Consider the following 11,387-nt stretch of genomic DNA (forward strand, 5'->3'; position numbering starts at 1 on the left):
CAGCAGGAGTACTGAGTAGCAAAGGTAAACAGTGCAGACAAATAATGCTGAAATGCTAGTAAATTCCTCAGAGAAAGAACTGAAATGCAGCAAAACTGAGAAGTGCCTTTACTGATGCTCAGAATTTTAGCATCTATTCAGATTTTGTGTCCCTTCAGGTCCACAGTTTGGAGAAGCTGGAGCCTTTTTAAGTGGTGTTTCTAGACGAGAACACATACTGCAAAGGTACACTGGGTAAAGCAACTAAGCAAATGAGTCTGGTGAATGCTGACCTTTTACTTTTATTAAATTTAATGCTATGCTGGTTTAAAATTTTCTTCTTAAAAGTTTAATTGGAGATTAAACGTTCACAGTTGGAAATGTTTCCTTATCCAGCAGAACTTCTGTCATTATTTATTTATTATATATCTGACCCAGGCTGCAAAGTCTTGCCTTGAGTTTGGGGAGAATCAGTTATAGTCTTGCAAAGACATTTGCTGCTTCATCAGATTCTCTGGTCCTAAGGACTTTCTTTTCAGTTCTTTTAACTTAGCTATGTTGAAATATTTGTCAGGCTTCCAGTAGTGTATGCTGTACTTATGAAATACTTAGACATCATGAAAATTGTCTTTTGTGTTTATCATTGAAAATAGGGTTATATTGAAAACACATTAAATATTGGTGTAAACTTATGCCATATGACACCACATGAGGAAAAAGATACTGACCTAAAAAAAAATGAAATAACCATTATTTACCTGTTAAATAGCACTTTCCTGTAATTATTCAAAACTCTCTGGTGCGTTGCCATTATTTAGTTACGAAGGAGCCTTTAGTGCAGTAAGCTTGAAGCCATGACAAATTCTTAATAAGAATATATATAAAAAATTAACTAAGAGCTGGAGAAAAAAGCAGAAATGTGGTAACAATGCTGAGGCTGATACCACTGAATGTAGGTACTTATTATAAGCATACATTCTTGCTTTGCTTTATAGATGAAAAGCAAAGAGAGAGACTACTTGCTCGGAACAAATCAAACTTTAATGAATAGGGCAAATTTCTGCACATCACTTCTTCTCTCCACCGTCAGTGCAATAAGCTGCAAGGACCAGATTCTGCTAGGTACTGAAGGTTAAGTGTGGTGAATGGGGTTTGATGTCTCTGTCATTTGGGAGGGGATGGGGTGGAGGTGATAGGAGAACTGGAGAAGTCCTTTAGAGCATATGTTTTTTCTTTTATTTCAGTTGACTGCATAAAACAGTCTCATAAATGGATTGCACTTCATCTTGACACTAGCTAATATTCTCTATGCCTACTTATCTTAGCTGCCAGAAAGCTATTCTGGACCTTATTTCTGGCTGGAAAATCTGTCCTCATTTGGAGTCTAAATTCATTCAAGGATATTTAAACAAGCTTGTTCTTGTGCCAGCACTGTCCTTTAGCTTAAACTGTTTTGATTTTTTTCCTTCTTTGGCATTTATCTCCCTCATATATTTATGGCAAGCAATCTTGATCTCTCTTGACCTCTGTTTTGCTAGAACAAATAAACCAAATTCTTTTGGGACCTACCCACTACAAACTGCAGTGCAGAGCAGATCTCTACACTTCCATCAAACCAAGTAGCTCTGGGCCAAAAGACACAGAGTACAGAACAATACCCAAGGCAATTATTCTGCTTCTTCCAGATCTGACTCAAAGGAATAAAATGCTACTGGAAGCCACATAGGTTGTGTCATTTAGAAATGTCAGCTCGTGCTATTACAGCACTCAAGCACAGTGCTTCAAATAGATTCACTTTAATTTGTCATAAAATAGGGTCCCACTTGTCTTACTCATCTTTGTAGACCCATTTTATTCTTGCTCTGCTGTTAATAGATCTGCATTGAACAAATACAATTAAAATTTTCTATATGTGGTTTGGGCATGATTGAAAGTTTGATGTCATGTGCATATGTACTATTCATCTAGAATTATAAGAAAACCTAATGCTAAAAATTTTTTCTCATGGGAAAAATAAGAAATACAAAATAAACTTGAAGGGCAATATCAGTTTTTGGCTATCTATTAAGAGTTTTAATATGTGTAGCAAGATATGTCTTCCAGCATCCCTGATTCTTGTTATTTATATCATATCAGAAGTTCATTAAATTTATGGGGATTTTTTCTGCCTCAGTTGGTCAAAAAAGTTTTTGCTGATTTGTCTAGAATTTGAAAATGTCAAGAAAATTACTCCAACTTTACTACATTTGGAAACACATATATATTCTTGCTAGTTATTGTAGTATACCTTCTCTACTCCAATGTATGGAAGTAACTGCTTGTGTGTAATACTGAGTGAAGAACCAGCACATACGCATGCACATACCCCAGCCAAACCAGTGATTTTCCCCAAGATATAAAAATGCACCCCAAAACACATCAATAAAAGGACCATGGGAATATAAGCCTCTTAAAGTAACAAAAACTTAGAGATAGGAAAATGACACATTCTCAGCAGCAAGCACTGGTGACGATCTCAATCATAATGATTAAAATGTTTGATGTGAAAGAAGTGACCTCTTCCACTAGTGTCCAGAGAAAGATGATTCTCTCTAGTTAAATGAATTAAGAAAATTTGAATTTGAAAAAGAGTGCATAGTGCTCTGTGGCATTCAAAAATAAATGATTTTCAAACTACAGAGACAGTGCCTGATCCGCTCTACCCTCTAAGCAGGAGAAGCAAAATGATAAGATGCGCAGCTGAGTTACTAAGCAAAAGTAAGCCACACCAGTTACATGCTATGTTCCACTGTCTGCCAAAAAGGATAGGTGGCTATTGAGCTGCTTTCTGAAAGCATGGTTCCAGGATTTTGTTTTGTCCACATACTTATTGATCTTAGCAACCCAAGATCTCATTGCACTGTTGGTGCTAGAACTCCAGCTCCCTAGCATGTTGTGCCAGCCAGAAGTGTAAAGCAGTCACTCAACCTTTCTCCAGCCTTTTAACAGTTCTCAAGTGGGATGCTCCAGGCTGCATTTGAAAAGGTAAGTTCAAACTCTTTGGGTTATGCTTTTTAATACTTTTGCAGCAAAATTGAGGCTGGGTTTGAACAGGTGTTACCAGGTGGCTCACTCCTAAGATGTGTGCAAAGGGACACCTTCAGCACTTTTCAGGTATGTGCACAGGGACACAACCAAAACAGAGGAAGTGCCAAGAATGCAGCTGGTTTTGTCCCTCCTGCTCCAGGACTTTTGCACCACACTCTTACAGCTTTGTTGACACAGAATTCAGCTAGGCATGCAGTTTTTTCTCTGTTGACACAAATGCCCACAATGTGACCTGCATATGTGTGACCTGTATACAAGAGACATAGGAAGATGCTCATGCTCTCGGAAAGAAATAGGCATGTAAAATTTTCTACTATAAATGATCTCTAACTCAAAACAATTGAACAATAACCCTAGATTTGAGAATTTTGATGACAGCCTAAGAACCTTATAATTAGCAGATATGTGAGAAATTTTAAAATACTGGTAAAAAGAAAATTTGAAAGGGGAAAATTTAAAAGCAAGGATATGATCCAAATAGTTTCAACTAGATACTGGCAATAACCCCCTGAAATTTAAAAAGAAGAAAGGGTCTTCTTGTACAAAAAGCCCTCCCCTTTCTGTATAGCTTCACTGGTTCATTGTGAGGTAACAATTTAGTAATGAAGAGCATGAGTTCAGACCTTAGAAGCAGTGATATCTGAAATGCTGATACCTAAGCATGGCTACTAGGAGCTGTGCACGCAGCTATTTGGCATGAGCAAGAGGCCATCAGACAGGCTATTACCAAACACTGCAGTGCTCCCTGAAGATAAAAAATGTGAACTTAAAATTTCAGACTTCTTGCTTCTTGCCTACTGATTTCCTCCCCATTAAATAAAATTAATGTTTAAACACTATATAAAGGTTTTAGTATTTTTCAGTTTTTATCCCAAGAACTTTAAACTTAAATATAGAGGAAACAAGTGTTTGAGAATGTGGCAATACTAATTGTTACTATTATATGTTGTTCTTGTATTTGCCTTATCTAAAGTACTTGCAAAAGTAATAGGTGTGCATTCAGCCAGTTAAATTCAATAATATAATTTCTTCTTGAACAACAATTTGATTTTAAAGAGAACATCTTGTTAATAGCCTTCACCAGTACTATTTTGTGAGTGTCATTAAGTTTATTTGGCTAGCGACAATGTGTATTTTTGGCAATCAGGAGCATCTTTAAAACTATATTATCATTACAACACATCTATGTTTCCTACTTTAATTTCATTCTGCCATAACAGCAAATTGACAATGCATTAATTTAAGTATCCAATTTAAACCAGCTGAAAATGAATGTATTCAAACTAGTAAAAACAAAGACAACAGCAGGCTAAAAGATTATGGAAATCAAAATACTATAAAGCAATCTGAACAATTTTGGTGGTATTGCAGCTCTTTCTAAATATTCTGATTGCAACAGTTGATTTATATTGTTATTATTAAAGTAGATATTTCCTGCTTTACTGATCACTAAAAAGCTATGTAAATTTTAACTTTTTTATTATTTTTATTTTTTGCATTCTCTTCAACTGCTTGACATGGGAGAAAAAAATAATGTAAAAAATTCAGTATATTGTTGTTGCTCTATTTAGGAAATAGATTTCCAAGAATTTAAAAAGGAATGAAAAAAAAAAAGTTTATGACAAATTCTGTAAAAGTTCTCCTGATCTCTTCAGATTTTCAAACTAATGAAGAAAACAGAACTTCTTAAGAACAAAATAATAACTTTTGTTCAAATTTAACTCTTTAGCTCTTTAGGCAGTAAGTCTAGCATCAATTGTCATTGATACGAATCACAGAAGGTTGAAGAAGACCTTTAAGGCCATCAAGTCCAACCATCAACCCTGCACCACCACCATATTCACCATTAAACCATGTCTTCAAATGCCATATCCACCCTTTTTTGAATCCTTCCAGGGACCTTGGCTCCACCTCTTCCCTGGGGAGACTGTTCCAACTGAAACTTGAGAAGTTTTGCTTGAGAACGCTTTCAGTGAAGAAATTTTTCTTGATATCCAATGTAATTTCCAATCCAAACCTCCCAATGAGGCCATTTGATCTTGTCCTGCCCCCATCCCTGGAGGTGCTTGGTTAACAGTTGGGCTCAAAGGTCTTTAGTGTCTTTTCTAACCAAAACAATTTTCTGATTCTATGTGCAAAGCAAGGTATATTAGCCTGCCTTTTCCTCCTTTCATAAGACCTTCTGGAGCAAGGACTACAAAACAATCCTTTTTTCAGTTACTAATAACAGCCTCTCTGCTAAACAGCCATTTATCTATTACTATCTAGATACTATCATCTACAAAAACCCTCCCAACAACCCAGTCCCCACAATACTTGTCTAAAAGTGCTGACCTAAGTGAGACAAGGTGCAGTTTCATAAGGGGCTTATGGCCCAAAACCTCTGATTCTTAACTAGTGGGTTTTTTTAGGCAGATTCCTCTTGATAAAAGCAAGTATAAGTAGTAATGTTAACAAAAACCTGCCCTAACATTTACTTTCAATGTAATGGTAACAAATGGATCAATGAGCACATTCAAAAGCAGTACCGTGTTCCTCAGGTTGCAGTCCAAGGACTTGAGGAAGGCCATGCTCTAACATTGGCTTTTCATGACATTTTTCTAATTTCTCCAAAAGGTTTTTCCTGAAACACACTGTAGTTCATCACTTCACCATCCATGTTCCCTTTTTTTCTTTTTTTCTTTTTTTTTTTAATTTTAGAAGCCTAAAACAGGTGAAGGGAGAACTAGAACTGGAATTATCTATATATAGGTCTCATCCTAACATGTGGCCAAGATGGAAAACCACATTTTGGAGTTAGGTAGCACTCTAGGGCCAGGTGTTTTCCATGTAGCCAGAGAAAGCCTAAAAGAAGGCAACATTCAATAGACAGAAAAGTCATATTTTCCTTATATGAAATTATAAAATCTGTTTGTCTGCATTCCATGATCACTTCTCTAATTCTTTTCTCCAAATTTTGACTTGTTAGTTCAGAAGACAAAGTCATAAAGAGATGCCTAAAAAGAAGGAAAGAACTGACAAAGAACTGACTTCTTATCTTCTACAAAGGGACAACCCACCAGCAGTAATATCATAACAAGAAGCAGTCTCTGCTTATTTGTCTTGGAAGCATGTGTTGATTTCATAGGTTTCTATGGTTTCATCCAGAGAGTAATAATAAAGTCATTTATCAGGCTATAAAATTATTAAAGAAGGGCCAGGTGGAGAATATTTCACAAAGATGGAAACACAAATAAAGCAAGTGCAAAGATAGAGAGATAGAGTGGAAGATAAGGCTAGGAAAAAGCTGTGGTCACCTGGAGACTTGATGAATATAGATGAATTCTGGAAGTTTGACAAGCACTGTATGGCACTTCAAGTGACAACCCTCACAGAGAAGTCAGAAAATGCCAAAGATGCAGGGAGGGGGGTTGGAGTAGGGAAGTGGATGAGAAATATCTAGAGTTCTCCACTGGCACAAAAAAAAGTAAGCATATGTGGAGAACGGCATACTATCAAGGGCAGGAAAACAGCCACAAGCCTGCTGCCTAGTTTATTTATGCCAGAGTTCTGAAAACCCAGGGTTTCAGAGACTACTGCTAATGAGGTAAGAGCTCAGTCTCTGCAGCTGTCATTATGGCAGGCAAGGGAGAGAGGCACAATGACATTCCAGTACTGTTATTTTAGCTTATTATTGTAGTTAACCTCTCTCTCATGGCTAGGATAAAAATATTCTTTCTCCCTACATTTCTTAGGACATTTAGAACTGCCTATGATGGTCTTACCCTCAAAACATGGTGAAAAATTGATGTTTGCCCTATGTTAGTACATTTATGGTAGTAACATTTCAAGGGGGAAAATACCCTAAGCAAAACTAACAATTAATTCTAATTTCTATTAAAATGCAATTAAAAAGGATTTGCATAAATTTTTGAATACCAGCCACTTTCTTTTGTGCCCATCCTTCTTTTCTGTTTTTATGGAAGCTTGTCAAAACACAAAGTCCTTCACTGGGAGTACTAAGACTTGAAGATGAAGGGTTCTTTCTCTTCGAGTGTTATTGGTGATTTTTTAAATGATCTATTGTTAATGCTTCTTTCTCTGTTGTTCTACACAGTCAGTTACCAGTAAATACTGCAATAGTTTGTATGAGTTTTAGGGTAAAACTTTGCAACTACAAAAAAAACCCTAAAATAATACTAAAAAAGTCACATATTGATGACATCACAGATAAAATTTTGCTATTTTAGAGTAGATGGCTTAGAATTAACTCAGGACCATACAGGTCCAGACAGAGATCCGCAGTTTCTGAGACATATACTGTTAAATTAATACAAAACCTCTGGCTTCCCTCTAAAATGATAACCACATGTATTGTGGGTTTAAATGTTACAGGGGATTAATTTATTTAACATGTGTAGCAACAAAATAGTATTTAGCAACATGCAGTTCATCAGAATAAAGAAATTGTCTCACAAAACCAACTCAGAAATAACTAAAATTTGAGTAATTACACCGATAAATGTATAAAATCAGATTTGTAACCATTGAAGATTTTTAATATGATCATATTTTTTCAGAGGGAGATGAGTGCTGAGAAGAGATTAAAACATTATTTAAGAAGTTCCCACATTGTAAACAGATGTCAACAGTAGAAAGAGACACAATGAACAGAGTTGAAAGACTGATACCAGGAGTGAGTTATAGAAGATACTTTTTGTGGAGTTTCGTGTATATACAGCATCTAATTCACATTATTGATTGATTGGATCATACCAGAGTTTGAGTTATACTTGGGAAAAAACTTGAAAACAAATTATTCAAACTTACAGTTGCACTAAGTCATGTAATTTCTCCATTTTTTTAATTGGTATAATTGTTCACTCACACTCATATGAACCAAGTCTATATTAAAAGACAATAAAAAAAAAAAGATTTGCAGAAATGGGAAATTTAAAATTGAAATAATATAGCCTGCTTAGTGGAAAGCACATTTTTTGAAAGATATGACTAGTTAGAGATTGTAAGAGAGATCTATGAGAATACTCTGTGTGATTACCAGGAATAAAACTGATATTAAAGACAGAAAAAATACTATATTTGAAGAAAACTACTTGCCAGTGATAGATTTAAATTTATTTAACAAATTTGCAAGGGAAATGTTCAAACTCTGTCACTTGAAACATTTATAATGAGTAGAGGTAGCATGAGGTATAATGTAGGCAACAATCCTAGGTTTGTCCCGAGGGTTTGAAGTACTTGAACTGATATATCTTCTCAATTTCTAATTCTTTTGATCTATGGTCAGGGGAGAAGTAAAAGGTGAATGAAACTCAGAAGACTGATATTTCTGATTTGGGTGAAAAATAAAGCTCTGGTTACAAAACATTTTTATATGCATACACAAATACACACATACATATTCATGTTAAATTACATGCATACACACTCCCACATACAATTAAGTTATTTCTTTTTGCTTGGATATTAAATATATCTTCAAAATATCCATAAACAGGAACCTGTATTGTAGCCAATAAAAAATCCTCACATATAGAGAGATTAGGAAATGAGTCAAAAATCATTAAATTTCTCAGCTCTCCTGGATAAATTGATAAACACTTTTTACCCTCTATAGCCTCTCAGAGGAAAGTATCACATAGAAATTACTAGATGAGCCAAGATAGAAGCTCCAGGCTTAGTGTATGCATGAACGATACAATATTAAGCACAATATCCTAGCTAGTTCACGTCCACCTTGTTACTTAAAAAAGGAAGATACAGTGACTTGCATGAATGTACCTGATCCAAGGCTTGTATTAGGTGTTTAATGAAGTTTTAAAATGTGTTATAAATTTAAACATTCCCTACAATACTTATACACATGTCCTAACTGGACACATTTTTAACTTACAACTCATTGACATACGGAATGGAAAAAGTAGCCACAATTGTGAAAAATAAAAATGTGCCTTTCATTTAATATTTAGATAATAAAATGCAAATTGTATTTACATTAATATATTACTGTACTGATAGCTACTTTAAGAGGACATTACCAAAGATGTTGGACTTTGCTAAAAGCAAAAACTAGGAGTTAGATTTCTTAATGTTGTAGGAATATTATGTATGGAGTACATTGTAGTTTCTATGAAGTGGAAGTGATATTAGAAAAAAAATATAGGCCTATTACTTACACATGATTATTTGAGCATGACATCACTGACAAACCACTTCTGTGTCAATTTTTTTTAGAAATAAGGAAATAGACAATCTTCAGTTAGTCCCTTAAACATACACTTGATTTTATTTTGTTTTTACTTATTTTATAAGACATTTCATTTATTTTTATTGTCCACTGAGATCAATATATCCTAAATTCACTTTTAAAAGCACTAAGATCCAGCCAGCACTAATGAAGTGATAATTCCCCTGTATTCAGCCCTGTTGTGGCTGCATCTTGAATCCTGTGTTCAGTTTTGTGTATCTCTCTTCAAGAAAGAGGTGCTGGAGAGTCTCCCGGGAAGGGCAATAGAGCTGGGGAAGGGTCTGGAGCACAAGTCTGATGAGGAGCAGCTAAGGTTGTTTAGTCTGGAGTAAAGGAGGCTCAGGGGGAACTTTATTGCTCTCTACAACTGCCTGAAAGGAGGGTGTAGCCAGGTGGGGTCAGTCTCCCAGGTAACAAGTGACAAGAGGAAACAGCCTCAAGTTGTGCTGGAGGGGGTTCAGGCTGGATATTAAGAATAATTTCTTCACTGAAAGGGTTGTCAAGAACTGGAATAGGCTGTCCATGGAGGTGGTGGAGTCACCATCCCTGAAGGTGTTTAAGAAATAACTTGATGTGGCACTTAATGCTGTGGTTTAGTTGATATGGTGGTGTTCATTCAAAAGTTGGACTTGATGATCTCAGAGGTGTTTTTCAATCTTAATGATTCTATGATGAAATTACTTTAGGATTTTATTTATCTCTGTATGTGACCAGGTCTTAGAGCTTTTACTCACCAGTCCAAAAGTAACTGTACACATCTTCAGGCTGGATATACCCTGCAGGCATCCTGGCCAGGTGTGGATCAACATGGGAATACTTCCTACAACCTCAGGAGACCAGTTTGCCCCATTGGCCCAGTCTTTAGCAGCCTTTAATATGCTTTTGCAGACCAATGTGTACCGAAGTCAATCTCAATCATCACAGCTCCCTGTCTCTGGAATGTATTCATTATGCATTTTCTTCATAATTAATATTTTTATATTAGGATAATTCCCACCTGGTGTTCTTATATGAGGACAAATCATATTGCCCAACAGAGACAATCAAAAGGAAGACAGGCTGTGCGTGAGGGGAAGGACACACTTGAACACCTGACTACCTTTTGCTGGACATGGGTGAGACAGTAAAACTCATATTTGAAAACACTGCTGACACAATAAAGCAGGAAACCTTACAGGGGTTTTTATGATGTCTAGGTCCTCTGAGAAATTAGGAAAGAAATGGCTCATCATAAGGGGTTTCTTTATCACATTAGCTCCTGATTTGTTTCATAAATTTTGTACGTATATTGGATCTCTTGAGTGCACAGCTGTATATTTTTGAAAAAATAATTTCTGGTTTCTGGAAGGAGACTAAAGAAAGCAACCTGTGGAACCTGGAAAGTTACATATGGCTGTTGGAAACGAGAATGAAAGACAGAGTGAACACATATAAATCTGAATATAGATATCCAATAAAACTGCAATTTATAGCAAGATTACAGCAAAGAGATTGCATCTTGATCTGGGAATAAGACATTCTTTAGCTATTAGAAAACATGAACAACCTTATTGCCCAGGCAAAACCCATATCTATCAGTTGGGAGGTCCTAATGCCTCTGCCAAGTAGTGGAGGAAATTGAATTTTGGAGACACCCAGTTTGTGGCCCATAAATTTTACTAAGAAATTTAGAAACCATTTTACTGTGAAACACTGGTACTACTAGGTTTTATCACTTTGGAATGAGTGAATACTAAAAAGAATTTCAGTTCTTGTTTTAGTTTAATTATCCTCATAATATCTGATGTGACCAAGGAACTCAGTTGGCACTCAGAGGATTACGTGATTAGGGAGATTAATGAAAAGGAAAATCTTCTTGATGAATACTTGATGACTCTTAATTCAACTTGTTAATTAGGTCAGTAGTATTTGATTTCAGGGTACAATTTAATCTATCGCCGTTTTAGTTTCCTGTGTTTCTGAAATGCACTTCACATGCCAGAATATACTCTGCTATTGAAAGTAGGCATTGAAAGAATCCCTTTCAATGTCTTCATGGTAGAGTGAATATGAAGAAATTAGAGGGCATGGTAAG

The sequence above is a fragment of the Corvus brachyrhynchos genome, unplaced genomic scaffold (assembly GCF_000691975.1).
Source record: "Corvus brachyrhynchos isolate BGI_N302 unplaced genomic scaffold, ASM69197v1 scaffold117, whole genome shotgun sequence".
NCBI lineage: Eukaryota > Metazoa > Chordata > Aves > Passeriformes > Corvidae > Corvus > Corvus brachyrhynchos.